This window comes from Equus przewalskii, chromosome 11 (genome assembly GCF_037783145.1).
Source record: "Equus przewalskii isolate Varuska chromosome 11, EquPr2, whole genome shotgun sequence".
NCBI classification, from domain to species: Eukaryota; Metazoa; Chordata; class Mammalia; order Perissodactyla; family Equidae; genus Equus; species Equus przewalskii.
The window spans coordinates 26834339-26850885 of record NC_091841.1 but is presented as its reverse complement, the minus strand read 5'-3'; the positions used below and the strand labels follow the sequence as shown (position 1 = coordinate 26850885).

General features: G+C 48.4%; 2 long non-coding RNA genes across 2 annotated transcripts; one reads left to right on the top strand and one right to left on the bottom strand.

The window, feature by feature from the left end:
- Positions 1 to 5814: 5814 nt before the first annotated feature.
- Positions 5815 to 10066, bottom strand: LOC139074508 (uncharacterized). Its single transcript, XR_011524162.1, has 3 exons — positions 9983 to 10066; positions 8400 to 9346; positions 5815 to 7452 (listed from the first exon to the last, which is right to left on the bottom strand). It is a non-coding gene; the product is annotated as an uncharacterized lncRNA (long non-coding RNA).
- Positions 9335 to 15721, top strand: LOC103542226 (uncharacterized). The gene is made up of 3 exons (XR_542659.2): positions 9335 to 13216; positions 14964 to 15138; positions 15514 to 15721. It is a non-coding gene; the product is annotated as an uncharacterized lncRNA (long non-coding RNA).
- The last annotated feature ends 826 nt before the right edge of the window (positions 15722 to 16547 follow it).

Below are 16547 nucleotides of genomic sequence, written 5' to 3'. Positions count from 1 at the left end.
GATTAATGTAGTATCATTTTCATTTCATTTCGCTTTTTTATTCTGCTTTTGTAAAAGCAGTAATTGGAGATGGACATTTGATCTTCATTGTATTTCTCATCAATTCGTTATTTTTGTAGGTATAAGCTTGATAAAGCATTAACTTTAAAATAGTAGATTCCATTAACTTTAAATTGGTAGATTCCATTAACTTTAAATTGGTAGATTCCATTAACTTTAAAATGGTAGATTCCATTAACTTTAAATTGGTAGTTTTCATTGGCTCAATTTTTTTTTGACATATGCAGACAATGTGTTCATCAGTAGTAAGGATCTCAGGGTTACGCTTTTCCCCCAATGGAGATATGAAATATAATCTTTTCTGCCTTTACTTATCATTCACCAAGGAGCTGTTCCCTCTCCATCTAGGCCATCATATTGCCAGGCTGGTTATGACTCAGAAGACGTTATCTGAAAAAAGTCTACAGAAAAAAAAAGGTTTCCCCTCCCTCATCAACAAAAGCCCGCCCTCTTTTATCAGTTATGATTTACAAATAGTTAAGATACAAATGTAAAATACACAATTCACAATAATTTTGAAGCATACCTTAACATCTCCTTTTGCATTCATAGGAAGGAAAAATCTTTCCTACACTAAAAAAACCTTGTTTATACACAACTGAAAATAGAATCTTACTTGATAATATAAAAGCTACCATCAGAAGAAATCCCTTCAGGATCATTAAGCCACTTCCTTTGCTCTGAAGCTCCTATAGCAGTATTAAGTAATATTAAATCACCTGAAAAAAATTCCAAAAGAGAACCACACACTCCCATAGCTGAACAACTTTGGCATTTTAAAATACTCCCAAGATTTTATCTAAGTCAGCCCCGAGGGCTAGACCAACCCCCAGTCTAACATTTTCCTTCCCCAGGCCCTACACATTGAATCCAGAGGAACTTTATGAACTTCCCCAGTTGCCCAATTCAAAAATTGGGGGAAAACAAAACCTAGAGGACGGGAAGTTACTTGCCAACTTGGAAGTTGAGATTTCCTTAGTTTTTCCATCCTAAGTATTTAAGTTCTCTGCATGAGTTATCTGAAATCATAAACTAAACAATTACCTAAACCCAACCCTCCCAATCCCAACCATAACAGGCCACTGCCAACTACTAATTGCCAAAATTTGCCCACCCCCTTTTAAGAAAGGTATTTTAAAAGTCACATTATTTGAAAACTTAACTTCAACATCTGGCCTAGTCAAGCTCTTCTGAAGTTCTCCTGAGATGACTGAATATGAACCAAAGCTGCACTGTGCTGTAATTTCAGCTTCAACTGGGAATACTCTTCCAAGGGAAAAAGCAGCTCCAATCCCTGAAGGCGTTCGTGCCAACAGCATAGCAGTACAATCCTTCTCTAACCCAGTTTGTGAATAGCACTATAGCATCTGTGGAAATCTTAGAAAAAACACATTTCCTCCCCCACCCTCTTCCCTGGTAAGACCACTCCAAAATACTTCAAGTAAAAATAATGTTTAAGGGGTTACGTACTTTGAAGACCTGATTAAGGGGTGGAAAAAAGAATAACTACCAGCCATTTCTCCAATGGATAATTCCGCCACACACCTCAAAGTGAGAGCTGCTCGTGTTCTAGTTTCTAGAAACTGTAAACCTGTGGTGTTCTGATTATCCTGATACTGGATTTTCCTTTTTTCTGTTAACTTGAGTCATCTGCCTTTTGGATTCTAGACAGACCGACCTAAGGGGAAAAGAACTCAAAACATATTTTGCCCCCCAACCCCACAAAAACTCCCCCCAAAGTTACACACCCCAACTCCACCTTTAGAAAACTTTAATACAGGGTGAGGACAGAAAAATAGGTCATCTATTCACAGAACTGAAATGCTTCATTACTCCAAGCTAAAAATAGAAACTGCGTATAAAACTTGCCAACATTTGTCTCAAAGTTGTTCTATCAAATTCATTTGGTTTCCCTCAGATCGGTTTTTTTAAAAAAAAAACTTGCCATCTACCATTCCTCCGGGCTTGGAAGTCTGCCCTCAAAAGCTTCAGACAAGATGCATGAGAAAACAAGCCTGAAAAAGAAAAACCTACGACACCCGGAAATCGGCCTACATCCCCGTAGTAAATCCCTTGACGCTTAAGTACGCAACTCCCCCGTTACCGTTAGGAAAATAAGGAAAGGTTACCACGCTCAAGTTACCAACAACAACCCAGCACGGTACTGCCGACCTCGCGGATCTTTACCACGCCACTCGCTCTCCCCGCGGCCTCGCACACCGGGCGCTGCTCTAGGATGCTCTAGCTAGCCTCCACTCCGCCTGCTCGCCGCCGCCGCGGGGTCGCCAAGCCAAGCCGCCAAGCCGCCCGCTAGCTTCATCACACAGCACCGGCTCCTGCTTCCCGGGCTCTGGCCTAGCTGCGCCTCCACGCGTTAGCGCTCCTTCCTTCTTCCTAGCTGCCTTCACCACAAGCACTGGCTCCCGGGCTCCTTCCTATCTTCACCGCGAACGGCCGCTCGGCCTCCGTCCTAGCTTCAGCACACTGGCTCCCGGGATCCTGTCTGCCGCTCCTGTCTTCCTAGATCACTGAATCCACTTCTGCGTAGCACCTGCGTCAGCTGTCAATTAACGCTAGTCCTCGGCATTTAAATCATCTGAGCTCAAAGTCCAGCGCCAAATGGTTAAATTGCTGAGTATTCTTGATCTTGAATTGTTATCAAAGTCCTTTAAATTTTCCAAAGAAAACTAAGCTACTGTATTTAAGGCATTTCAAATTTTCAACTCTTCCAAAACCATTCTTAATTTTTATTAAATTACTTCAGTCCTCTTAGTAGCTTTTGGCTGAGATTTTTAACTGATTTCTCTTCTAGCTTCCGAAAATTCTTCTAAATTGGTCCTGGTCTACAGTAGTTTAACCCTCATCTTCTCAATTCTAACTTCCGCATCACCGGAGATTAAATTGATAGGCTTTTAAAAAATTCCTATCACTATAAAAAGCTAATTTCCTCTGTTTTTCTGCTCTTGTACTTTATCCAATTTTTTAGCTTTAAATTTTTCTAATTTTGTCATGTCTATCTTGTATGCTCGTATCCAATAGTTTGTCCTAGCTTTTCATTTTCTATCTGAAACACTTCTCCTTGACTGTATTTTCAACCTTGTTTTTTTCTCTCTTCTGGTTTTCTACTTAATTTCTATCTGGTCCTTTAGCTGCTTTGGTTTCCTAGTTTGTCTAAATACTTTTTCTTCTGCTTCCTACCTTTTGGGTTTGAAATTAGTTTTTCTGTCTTCTAGAGGCGTCTTATCTTCTATTTTTCCTATCTTCTAAGTCTTTTCTTCACCTTCCTGTACTTCTGTCTTCTGAGTTTTCCACTTCTAATTTCTAATCTTCTTTCTCCAAATTTTTATCCTGCCACTCCCAATTACTATCACTTTTTAGCAAATAATGCCATAAGACCAACTAGGCTTCAAATCACCTTTCCTGCGCCACGAACATGAAGGTCTCGCTCTTAAATCACCTTTAATCTTTTTAAGAGACGGCGTTTAAAATATTTTCGTCATCTAAAACCTCATTTTCTAAAACGTTTAGGTTCTATTTACGTCATCTACGTTTTAAAGTTAATCTAAAACGCTGCTCTTCAATTTAACGCCGTTTTGATTTCGGACTTCGCAGTCCTTTCAGCTATTTAAAATTATTTCACTCCATTACTAAGCTTCATCTCTTAACCTCCCTCATATTCTAGAAATATCTTTCTTCTTCTCTCCTCCTTTCTCAAACTACTTTTCAAGTCAGTCTTCATTATTTTCCCTTCGGCAAGATCTTATTATCGAAACTACTTTAAAAATTTAATGCTAAGCATTAACTTAAGTATTCTCGCTATTTACATCTCCTAAAGAATTGTACTAACTTCTATTATTTCTAATAACGCAACTTATCTGCGGTTTCCTTAAGCAGCTCCTCCTCCCTCCCCAGCCGCCTCTGCGCTCGCTGCCTGAATGCCTGCCGCTGCGTCCGGAGCCGCGTATTTATAGACCAAGGACAACTCACCCCGCTGAATTTAATAACCCTCCGCCGTCTTTGTGAGGGAAGCAAAAATAGTCCCTCGGAAGTGTTAAAAATAGAATTTCGTTTAGAAGCCTTTCTAGATTTTTCTAAAAGCTTATGCAACTTGTCTGTAAACTATGTACCCAGAAATATTTAAGACTTATTAGCAAGTAGATTTGAGCTCAAAATTTAGGTGAAAATCACATAGAAGTCAACCCTCCAACAGTTCACAAAAACTCAGAGCCATTACTTGGGACTTGCTTGATAATTCTTGAGTACCTTTTAAGGCTTTCTGGAGCCCGGTAGGTACTCGTTAGTGCTTTTTGAAGGGGGGTTACAACGGCGTTTCTGACGGCCTGAGTTTCCATTACGTGGCTGAGCCTCAGCCTTGCAACACCCCAGCCATTTTAGAAGCTGTAACAAAGTGGTGGGGGGCGGGGGGGGGTCTCCCCAAACTGCGTCAACTCCCGCCAGTTGTCCTGTGGCTCTGTACACATTTGGATGGCCCTTTGATTCCAGAAATCTGGGTTATCTTCTTTAAAATTCTCCTAAATTTGGAAATGCACTTAAGAAAATGTCTCCAGAAGCCACAACCCATATCGGGGGCCTGCTAAGCTCTGAGGTGGCGGCTGGGCTGTTCCCTGTCTTACATGTTTCATGTCCTTCTGGCAGCTTCTGGAGTTACCAAATGCTAGCTCGACCCCTCGGCTTTGGGTTGCCTGCTGTGACATTTTACATCAAGCCTGGAGTAGCTTTTTGTTTGCAAAAGTGACCCGTGTCTACACTTCCAGGCTTCCCTCTCTTTAAAGTTTGCCAAATCTACGTCCCCTGTGAACACCTAGGTTTAGTGTCCTCTTTACCAGGAAAGTCAGTGCTTTTGCTGCAAGGACAGCGACCTGGGGCACCAGTCTGGGACCACGTTCCCAAATGTCTGTGACCTTTCGCTTAGGGGGTTGTTTTTCCAGGTGTTTATTTTACAGATTCTGTGTTCTCTCTGCTTTGGCTTCATTCTTAAGACATTTAAAACTGGAGCCGAGAGCGAAGCGAAGCCCTTCCGGAGAGCTGCGGGCCTTCTCCTGCAGTTCCAGCAGTTTCCTTTCTGGAACATCCTCTGCCCTCCCCCCGTAAGGGACGCTGACCTAACCCCGGGACGCCAGGACCTGCCACTGCGCCTCAAGGACTCGAAAGACAGCCGGGGCCCGGGCGAGGCCTGAGGGTTTGGAAATGAAAATGGCGCCGGGTGGGGGTCCCGGCCCCGGTTTCCACACGGCTAAAGCGGCGGCGCAGAGAAGCACCGGGCGAGGCCGGGCGGGGCGCGGAGACGACAGGGAGGGGCGGCCGGGACACCGGGACAAAGGCTGGGGGAGGGGTGCGGCCCGAGCCCTCACCCACCCCGCCCCGCGCAGGGATCCGCGGGCCGTGAGCCGCCGCCTGCCTTTGTGAGGCGTCGGCTCGCGGGCGGGCGCTGCCGGTTCTAACCGGCTCCAGCCGGTCCCAGCCGCCTCCGGGAGCGGTGGCGGTTGGCGCAGCGCGCCAGTGCGCACGCGCGCCCCGCCCCCGGGGCCTGTGCGGGTCCAGAGAAGGGTGTGGCCGCGGGGCGCGGGGCGCGGGGCTTCCCGGTCGACCCTCGGATCCTGCCCGCCGAGGGCTGCCGCCCTCCTTCCGTTTCCAGCCCCGCGTGGCCCTTCTTTCCCCTCTCCTGTCCTTTGTCATTCCCTCATTATCGTCTCAGTCACCCACTAATTAAAAATTCACACATCACCCCCCTTGTAATTAGCAAATGCCATGTTTTATTGTAACGTCCCTTGGGTGTTGGTCTGTCAGCAGGTCGCCTTCCTCTGCAACCAGCAGCCAAGAAACAAGCAGTGAGAGAAAATGGAGAGAGCTCCGGGCGCAGCGTCGTTTAAAGCCTGGAGCCCAGGACAGGACGGGGTGGTGACACCCACCCTCCCCTCCTCTCTCACCTCCAGGGTCTTTATTCTAGAACCTCCGAAACGGCCTGTGTTTGGGCAGTAAATTCAAAGAGAGGAAGAAGGAGTTTAGTGACGTGGTGTTGGTTAGGATGGCAATTAAATAGTGATGGGCCGTGTCTAAACTTGCTACCCTGTATTTTAAAAACCCCTTAGGCTCCTGTAAGTGACAGTGGCTGTGACAAGGTGGGGGAGCCGGCCTGGGGGTCGCCTGGGGGGGTCTCGTATGCTAATGCCCCACCTTCCCCTCACCCCCGAAGAAGCAGGGCCTTTAAAGCAGCTATTCTAGGGTGACCTTGCCAAAACTGTTCTTGTTTCATCTTTCTTTCTTCTCCCCGCCCCGCTTGCTTTGAAGAGTGGAATATTCCTGAGACGCAGAGCTTCCCTTCAGACACAGTCTTGATGTTTGCTCTGGGATTGGAAAAGTTTTGGTAGAACTTGAGCCCTGGAAGGAGGAAAACTGAGTTGGGTCACCTCCTTTTACAAATGGAATTTGGGAGCCTGGGGAGTTTGTGATCTGCCTAAAATCACACGCAGCTAATTAGTACCAGAACCGATTCTGGAATCACCAGATTTGACTTCACGCTGCCGCCCTGTCTCTGCTCTGCGCCCCCAGCTGCTGCCGTCTCCCAGCCCTTCTGTCCCTTCCCCTTTCTTTCTCCAGGGCTGGGGGTGGATTTAGGACCCCCTCTGTTATCTCTGCTCCCTCTCCCACTGTGGAGCCCATGAAGTAAATGTTAAGAGCCCTAAGATGCTTCCAGTAATTGTCAGTGTCGCTAAACTAGTCATTTCCATTCCTTTTACAGATTATAGCATTTTCCTTATACTGTTAAAATGGCTGAACTGTATATTATTTGCTTAATTTGCTCTGGGTTTGGGAAAAGAAATAGAGATTTGAATGAAGCTCAGCACTCAGGAATCTCTTATGCCAAAAGAGATGGCTTGCCAAGGCCGGAGAGAAAATTCTAATTGTTTTTCCCCAGTTGGTAAATGAAAAATATTTTAGAGAAGATTATGGGCAGTATTAACCCCTGTTTTTACTGTTTCGGCCCAAACATTTACTGCCCTCATCTCTCCTAGCTTTCATTTCACAAAAATGTCTGGCTGTCTCCAAAATATTCGAATTCCTTCCTTGTCTTTTTTATATAGTGAGTCTCTTCTTTTCTGGAAGATTTATTTAAACAAGATAGCCTAAAATCACCATGTTCTTTGGTGAGGAGATTAATAATACATTTGATTATGTGCCCTCCTCTCCGTTCTTTGAGCTCAGGATCCCTTTTATGTAAAACTAAATTTTTTCAAGGCATCTTTGCTCTGGCCTGCATCCGTGGTCCTTTTAGCTTCAGAATGTCCCATTGCGTCTGCTCTCTCCACTGGTGCTTCAGCATTCTGTCTCTTGCCCTGCGCCTCAGTCTGAAACCTAGTCTTCATTTGGGCCCTGGGACACGAATTAAGAGGACAAGTCCATTTTAGCCAGTCATCTCGTGCTCCCTGCTCCCCACCCTCAAAAAATCCCAGGCTAAAAATAGGAGGCCCTTGGTTCTGGTTTCTGCAGTCACTCCCCTGACAGACAGCCTGTGACCTTGGGCACGAACCCAAATAACTTCTCAGTGGCAATTTCCTTCTGTGTAAAATGAGGAGATTAGATGGAAGAAGTGATGATGCTGATTCTATAAAATGCAGTAAACAAAGAGATGGCACGAGAACGCGGAAGATGTTAGGCCTCCTGGTGTGGCTTCAAGGAGCTGGGGCACTGAAAGGACTGAAGTAGCAAAAATTTAGAATCAGGCCTCCTGTCAGCAAGGCCCTGCCTAATCCTCCTGACTCACGTCAGGCCAGAAACCTCCAGAGAATGCCAGAATCCATTCCACCTCTTTCCCTTTTTAGCAAGGCCAGCAGGCTTAGTCAGAGCTCCTGAGGCCCTCCGTTTCTGGGTCTGGGGTCCAGAGGCCCGTCTGGGTGAGTCGTCAGCTACACTTAGATTCTCCCAGGACTCTTGTTCGATTTTGTCTAATCCTGTGATTTTTATCTAGTCCTGCAGTACCAAAGACTGTTCTGGAAAGGCAGGTCAGAAATAAAAGGCAAGAGGAGTCTCAAAAACACAACTTTCTTGTTTTCTAAAGACTCCAGGAATTTGCAGTTCTTAGCCCTCTTCTGCCGCCCACCTTCTCAGAGCTCATTTCTAGAACAATGACCGCACACACATTCGGCTCCCTCCTCTTTGCACAGCAGCCAGCTCCTGGCGGCAGGAAGAAACCCACAGAGATGACGCAGCTCAGAGCTCTTACACGGAAGGGAGATGGTTGTTTTCTAGGGGATTTTGGACAGTTAAAAACGTACCCTGGAGAAAGTCTAAAATCAACCACTGAAACCCCTCAGACGCACCGTTAGCAGGCAAGAGCTGAGGGCAATTCCAGCAAAAACGAGTTGCAGAAACTAGAAGTGGCTGTGTCGTTGGTCTTCCCCAAAATGCTGTCAGGAAGGAGAGGCAGCTCTGGGGCTGTCCCTCACAGGCACCGAACATCACTTGGCAGAAGAGTGAGGGAAACACTCTCCTCTTAGCTTCCTGAGAGAGGCATCCATCTTCTCATAGACTCATCATCTCCTTTAAGACTCAGAGGAAGGAACCATTGTGAGATAGAATCCTCTGGGGGTGGGGGGCGGGGGGAATATCTTGAAAGAACATTCCCCACTCCCAGCCTGAGAGCTCCCTGCTGCCGGTTCCCTTCTTTAGTTTATTCACCACATAAATTCATAATTTAGTTTATGCAGCACATTATTCACTACATGATGTCCTTGGCGCTGGGCCCTGCAGCCTGTTTGTGGATCTTTCCAGAAGGCCTGGCTTGGAAGCCCATCTGTAGCACCATGGTTGTGGGAGGACAGTGTGACGACAAAGGGCGGAAGGCGACTCTCCAGAGGAGCTGCACCGGCCCCATCTCTCCCAGCTTCAAGCTCAGCGAGGCCCCTCACTGGCTTCACCCCCGCACTCCTAGGCCTTCCTTCCCAGGCTGTCCACCCTCCTTTTGGGCCCTCCTCTTGGGCCCAGTTAGTCTTCAGTGGAGACTCTACTGTCCTCCTCTCCCCAGCAGAGAACAGAGTCTCCCGTGCTTTCCTGGCTCCCTCCTTTGTCCCTGCTGGGTCTGCAGGACAGTGAATCCAGCAGAAAGCCTTCTTTCCTGTAGCATTTGTGGAGCACTGTGCTACATCCTTTTCCGTGCATGGTCTCCCTTCAGTTCTTCCAACCACCCTGTGAAGGAGATGCTGCTGCTGTCCCCTTAGACGGATGAGGAAACTGAGGCCTAGGAGGTCTTTCTTGGTTTCCCTAGTGCCTGGCACAAAATAGAAACTCAGTATGTCTATTGAGTACTGGCTAAGCGAACCAACTGGAATGGTAGCTCTTAGAATTAAAACCCAAGCAGCACAGTGAAAAGAGTGCGGGTGGTGGAACCCCCTGAGTGCGGCGTCACTGATGACCCAGCGCAGGAGGGGCTGCGGAGGGACGACGCATTCGCCTCCCGGAATGTCTGGTCCAGAGACACTTGTGAAAATCAGCTTTGTCATGATGTGAGGTTCTCAGCAGTTTGTCGTGCCGTTTAGGTATTGGAGGGTGTTAGTAAGGGAGAAGGAAGTGACTAGGCAGACCCGAAGTGCTGCAATGGGAACAAAATGCGTTTAGATTTGACGCAAACGCCTGCCCATCGGGATGGAGTGAAATCGCGTTGAGAGCAACTGCGTGGGTAAGTGGGAGCCGCTTCCTCTCTGACAGACTCGCAGACAGACTGGGATCCGCAAAGGTGGGGGAGGAACCCCAGGGCCGCCTTCCCTCCCCACGGAGCTCCAGGTGAAGATTCGCCCTCCGGGGTGGAGGAGCCCAAGGCCCAGGCCTCGCTGTCACTGGTCTGGGTGACTCCCTGCGGGAGGTGCTGCCCCCAGCCCTCACCTGTACTGGGCCTCCAGTTACTCACCCTCCACGGCCTGCTGAGTGGACCTTCGGAAATTGCCTGAAGCCACAGTGAGGCCTCCTGGTGAGTCATCGCATTCCTGTATCCCTCATCTGTGCAGTCACCCACTTGAGGTGTCACGTGGATGTTTGTGTTAACACCACATGCGCAGGATGATGCTTATTAAACATTTCACACCTTCTACACGCACACAGAAGCATCTTTATTCTTCCTCAACACAACTATGGCCCACATCCCACAGACAAGTCTCGCAGAACAAGGGGGCAGAGATCACTCAGTTCCAGGAACTTTTCCTCAGCACACACCAGGTAGAAGCAGAAGCCCATAGCATTATGGGTCCTTCTCCAGGGCTAATGTAATAGGAGAGCCATACAGTGATTGAGGCGGAATGGACTTTAAAGCTCCTCAGGTGGTGGGAACTCCCTAGAAAGCAGGGGAAGCAGGAAGGGCAGACCGGAGTGAGGTCTGGGAGGGCCTGAACGGGCTGGAGAGGGAGTTTGGACTCTGCTCCTTGGGCAGAAGGATGGCTTCCGAGTTGAGAGAGGCCCTGGCCGTTTCCAGACTCATGTTCTTTACTCTTGATGACACATCTGCTTGTAATGTCCCTCCCAACTCTTCAGATGACACTCATTCTCATCACCCTGCCTGGATGTCACTCCTCAGAAAGGGCCTCCCTGACCAGCATATCCAAAGTCGTCGTGCATCACCACCCCATAGTTACTCTCTGTCACAACACAGCCTATTTTTTCCTGGATGATTGTTTGTTAACATGTCCCCTCACTCCTCTGAGGGTCAAGGGGACTCCAGGTGGAGATTTCCATGACTGTTCTGCTTAGGCAAAGACTTCAGCTGAAGCCCAACGTGTCCCAGATCTTTATCACCCACTGCCCCACCCTGAGCCGGGGCCATAAAGCTCAATCAGTTGTGCCCCTCTATTCCAGCCCCATTTGCTGGCAGATCCCTAGTGCCTGGGACATCCTACCACCTCTCCCCCAAGGACATGCCCATTGTCGCTGCCAGTGGGAGCCCCCACTTTAGGAACCAGGTCGGGGCCCTTTTCCTTCTTCAGGAAGCCCGCCCTGCTGGATGGTCAGTCCATCCTGCAGATACCTGTGGCCCTCGTGGTCCAGTGACCTCACCAGCACTCCTATGGTCACACCCTCTACTCGGTGACTTGTGTGCTGTTACCTTGAACTTTGGCACATGATTTATTATTTGTCATCGTCATTTGACATCCTTAAAAACAGAGTCTCAGTCTTCCTATAGCCCTGCCTCAGCTCAGAGCAGCTCTGCATGCAGCTTATGTGGCATCCACACAGTCGAATCTGTGCGACCCTACTAGGGACTCTGAGAGGCTCACTCCCGGTTCTTGCTGCTGGCTCTGAGCTCCACCCCCAGCCCAAGCCAGCCCTTCCCCAGCCAGAGTCCAGTAGAAATGTTCATAGGCCTGACTTCCCTCCTTACCCCCAGCCAGAATCCCAGCATGGCCAGTTCTGGAGGCCAAATGGTGAGGACTTGGCCCTGGGCCCTGGCCGCAGCCTTCCCTGGGGCCAGTGTGGCCTCGCTCACCAGCCTCCGGCTCCAGCCTGGCAACCTGGGTGTCCTGGAGCCCACGGGTCTTTCCCTGTTCTTCCACAGCCTAAATGTCACCTTCCTTCAGCTCCCCCAAGACCATGGATCTCTCTCTCCTCTGCACCCTGTCCCCAATACCATCTGGTTCTATGACACTGTGCGAGTTATAAAGGGGCCACGGAGAGAGAGGCCCCAGGGGTCCACACACTAGGTCTGGCCTGGTTCCTCCACTTGCTGGCTATTCTCCCTGATGCTGGCAAGTTACGTAACCTCTCTGAATCAAGTTTATTCCTCAGTGAAATAGAAATTATCTGGGTAGTACACTCTTCTCAGGGTTGTGAGGTTGTCAGCAGCTTAGGAAGGTGCCTGGTTGGAACAACGTGTCCTATAAATGGTGGCTGTCACTACCATGTCTCGGGCTTCCTTCCCTCCCCACTCCAGCACTAAGCACAGTGCAGGGCACACAGCCCCCCTGCGCAGACCCCCAGATCTGACTGGAGCCAGGCACATCTCAGGAAGGGGTTAACCACTGGCAGTGAATTCATCAGGCCTTGGAGCAGGAAGGAGGCAGAGAAAATAACAAAATCAGGCCAGAGGCTGGGTGGAATTTTCCAGTGCTCAAAAACAGGACCAGTCAGGTTGCTCAGGGAGGTCACCATGGAAACAGTCACGTGCACCTGCCTTCTGGTTCTTCCAGTCTGGCTCAGGGCCCGATGACAGAAGCTGCAGCCCTCCTCATTGGCTGCCACCTTCCTCTTGCCACCGAAATCTGGCAGGAGATTGGCCAAGGGCAGTTGCTGGGCTGGAGTTCCTCTTCCTCAAGGGAACCTGCTGGAAGCTGTTGTTTTGAACCTGGGGAGGACTCAAAATAGGCTGCCAAAGATGTTGCCATAACAACTGCTTTCCTTCCTGCCCTCCTTGGAGTTAGGACTTCTTTGGGAAGTTGACTTCTTGGTAGTTCAAGTACTTTTCCAAAGGCAGAGGAGGCGTCAGCCATTTTACATTGACCTAACCTTCTTCTTTTGAAGGAGAACTCCCTCATCTTCCATAGTTCAAGGAATTTCTGAGTCTTTACTTGTGGCTTTGGTTACCAATCCCTTCCCCTCCACCCCCCAACCCCTGTTTCTTCCTGTGAAACGGGGTATTCATTCCAGGACTCACAATCTTCTAGGGCTGGAGTGAGGCTCCCACCGGACAAAGTCTGCAAATGCTTATCATAAACTGTAAAGCTCTGTGCACTCACCATGTGCCTTTAATTGACCAGCACTGACATTAGCTTAGGGTGGAATGGGCCTATGAGATGGAGCTGGGGGCCTCACTGACTTGCTTAGCAAAGCCCAGAGCCCCAGGACCCTGGGGCCCCTTTAGGGTTTATTTCATCTTCTGTCACCAACTGCCTTCCCGGACCATCAGCAGCTCACATAGCCCCCGGGGACTCACTTCCTCTTTCTGTAAAAGGATTCCTCTGTATGATCTCAGGAGACCCTTTCCAGCCCGGGAAATTCCATGATCCGAAGTTAAAGGCCAGCCTCCTTTCCACAATCAATCTGTGCAGCTCATCTTCCTCATAGGAGGTGAAAGCCCAGGCAACAGCCCACACGGAGCAGTTGCTATGTGGCAGGCACTGCACGCACGTTAACTCAATCTTCAGAGCAACCTTACAAGGTGAGTGTGTTATGCAGCACCTACCCATTTTACAGATGAGGAAACTGAGGCCCTGAGAAGTTAAGGAAACTTGCCCAAGGTCACAAAGCCAGCAAGTGGCAAGGTCAAGATTTAAAGCCTGGTGGTCTGGCACCAAGTTTTTGCAATTATCTTTCCAGGCACCAATTGAAGACAAAAACAACGTGAGTCAACACAGAGGAGGTAAATCATTGGGTGGAGTGAACTCTGTGCTAGGAGTCAAAAGCCCTGCTTGAGTCAGACTGTGTTACCCCCAGCAAGTCACTTTTCCTCTCTTGGCCTGTTTTCCATCTGTAAAAATAAGAGGTTACACCAGGTCTCTGAGGCCCTTTCTAAGTTCAACACTGTGAGTCTTTGAGAGAGGAAAAATGGTCCAGAGGAGACAAGTGACAGCCTTCCGGAGTCCCAGAGCAAGCAAGGACAGCCTCAAATGGCCTGTCCACCAGCTTTCATGTAAACCTTTTAAAAATTTGGGGATGATTGTTTGAAGCTGGGGCCCACAGCTCAGTGCCAGTCTCTGGTCGTGTCTGCTGTGATTTTTCCAGAAAGCAACTTACATTCCCTTTGAAGACTGGCCTTGATTCAGAGATTAAGCCCTTCCTGTGTGTTTGCCGTTACGAAGTTCCTTTTCTTATGAAATGATGGTGGGAGTGGATGGTAGCTATTTTGTTGTGATGTTCTTATTTGGGAAACATTGGTTAATTGGGAAAAGTTGGCTAACTTTCTGTCAATATACCCAATTTTTAAAAATTTCTTATTTTGGAAAGTTTCAAACATATAAAAAAGTATTAAGAATAGTTTGATGAATCCCCAGGTAACTCAGCTCCAACACCACTCACTCTTGGCCACTTTTGTTCCCCAATTCCCCGATCCCACCATGCCCTGGATTATTCTGAAGCAAATCCCTGACATCAGATAAATTCATCTGTAAACATTTGTCTTTAACATAACCACATTAGCATTTTCACACTTAAAAAAATTAACACTTCTTTAATATAAATCTTCACATATACAATTTGTCTCAATTTTTTGGCAGTTGGTTTGTTCAATCGAGATCTAAACAGAGTCCACACATTTCCTTTGATCTATGTCTCTGAAGACTCTATTATATTCTATAGGCTTCCCCTCCCCACCTTTTTTCCCCTGTAATTTATTTGCTGAAGAATCTGGGTTGTTTGCCCCTGGAATTTTCCATGCTGTGGATTTTGCTGACCGCATCCCCGTGGTCTGGCGCAACATATTCCCCCATCCCCTCTGTGTTTCTTATAAACAAGTGATTAGATCTAGAAGCTTGATCCAATTGGATTCCTTTTTTTTTTTACAAGAATATTTTATAGATGGTGTTGAAAACCTCTAGTTTAAAAATAAAATCATTAGGGGGCCGGCCCGGTGGCGCAGCGGTTAAGTTCGCACGTTCCGCTTCTCAGTGGCCTGGGGTTCGCTGGTTCGGATCCCGGGTGCAGACATGGCACTGCTTGGCAGCCATGCTGTGGTAGGCGTCCCACGTATAAACTAGAGGAAGATGGGCACGGATGTTAGCTCAGAGCCAGGCTTCCTCAGCAAAAAGAGGAGTACTGGCAGTAGTTAGCTGAGGGCTAATCTTCCTCCAAAAAAAAAAAACAAAAAAACAAATAAAAATAAAATAAAATCATTAGCCACGTAAACCAAAAAGCTGGGAGCCACACTGCCCTGAAGTGAGTTCAGTTCATCCATTCCTCTTCCACTCTAGGCCTCGTCCCCGGGTCCAGCCAGAGCCCCGGAGAACTCCTTCCTCGACCCTGCAGAGCTCGTGTGCTGAGTTGTTCTTGGCATCCTACTCGCTGGATGTTGCAGTGCCCCGGGAACAATGCCTTCAGTTAGGAAGGCTGCTATGGAGAGCAACCACATCCCTATATGAAGACCTAGTGAGAAATTTCTTATTTATTTATTTATTTATTTTTAAGATTTTATGTTTTTTCCTTTTTCTCCCCAAAGTCCCCTCGTACATAGCTGTATATTCTTCGTTGTGGGTCCTTCTAGTTGTGGCATGTGGGACGCTGCCTCAGCGTGGTTTGATGAGCAGTGCCATGTCCACACCCAGGATTCAAACCAAGGAAACACTGGGCTGCCTGCAGCAGAGCACGAGAACTTAACCGCTCGGCCACGGGGCCAGCCCAAGAAATTTCTTATATCTTAACTGCCAGCAAAATGTTCACTTTCCCTGAGGAATTCAGATGCTTTTCCTTATGAATAAGATGAATCACGTAACAAATTCTATTCCTTTTTTCTTTGGCCCCCAGGAAGCTCAAAGTCATAACTGAGGCACAACGTTGGCAGTGATACAGGACTCTATGGCCTTTCCCCTGGTCTTTTAAGCCTGCCTGAACTTTCTCCGCCTGATCGTTATCTAGCTGGCTAGCTAGCTCACCTTCGCTGTCTGTTTAAAAGCTGACTCCAATCCTTTGTGTAAAAGGTGGCTATAAAGAGAGAAATTACAAAACGAGTAGCAGAACAGGACCTGGTTTTCCTGACCTCTAGCTTTAATTCTTTATATGACCCTGGAACAGAACTTCATTCATTCACCAGCACCCTCCATGCCAGGCACAGCTAGTGAAAATAAGGAAGGAAAAAGGCCAGGTTTCTGCCTTCCCGGAGTTGTGTTCTAGTGGAGTCCACAGGCAACAGTCCCGGTGAAGAGCTGCAGTGTGAGTGATCTGAAGAAAGGAAGGTGGTGGGACAAAGAGAGCCAGAGGGCACCTGATCTAGATAGGATGGTCAAGGAAGGTGACAGCTGAGAAGAGTCGAAGGATGAGAATGAACCAGCTTTGAGAAGAGATGGGGGAGTTCCAGGTGGAGAAAAGAACAAGGGTGGACAGGTGAAGCCAGGACCACAGGGATGTCCCTCTGGGAGGTGGGCTGCTCCCCAGATGGGGACAGGGAGGTCCTTCCCCTGAACCCAGGCGGGAAGTCTCCAGTACAGGCCATCTGCCCTCCCTGCCCCCAGATTCCAACCACCACCTGTGAGGAAACACATGCCCACCTCCTTCTTAGTGGGTGGGGGCCCCAGGCCTTCTGACCCTTGGGCTTAACCTCAGGCAGGCAGCTCCCAGAGTCCTGGCTTCCTGCACCACGCGTGCTCTGCCCATGATGCCTGCTCTAGGGGCTGTGCCACGGGTCTGGAGCCAGGTTTCATGGACCAGCCCAGCCCCAGGGGAGCCACCCCTCTCTGCCCCCTCCCCCACCCCACTTTGCCTCCAGAGAGAAGAGATGGAATCTGTGGAGATTTCAGAGCTGCAGGATTCAGCTTTCACCGGGCGTTGGTGCATTAGTCATC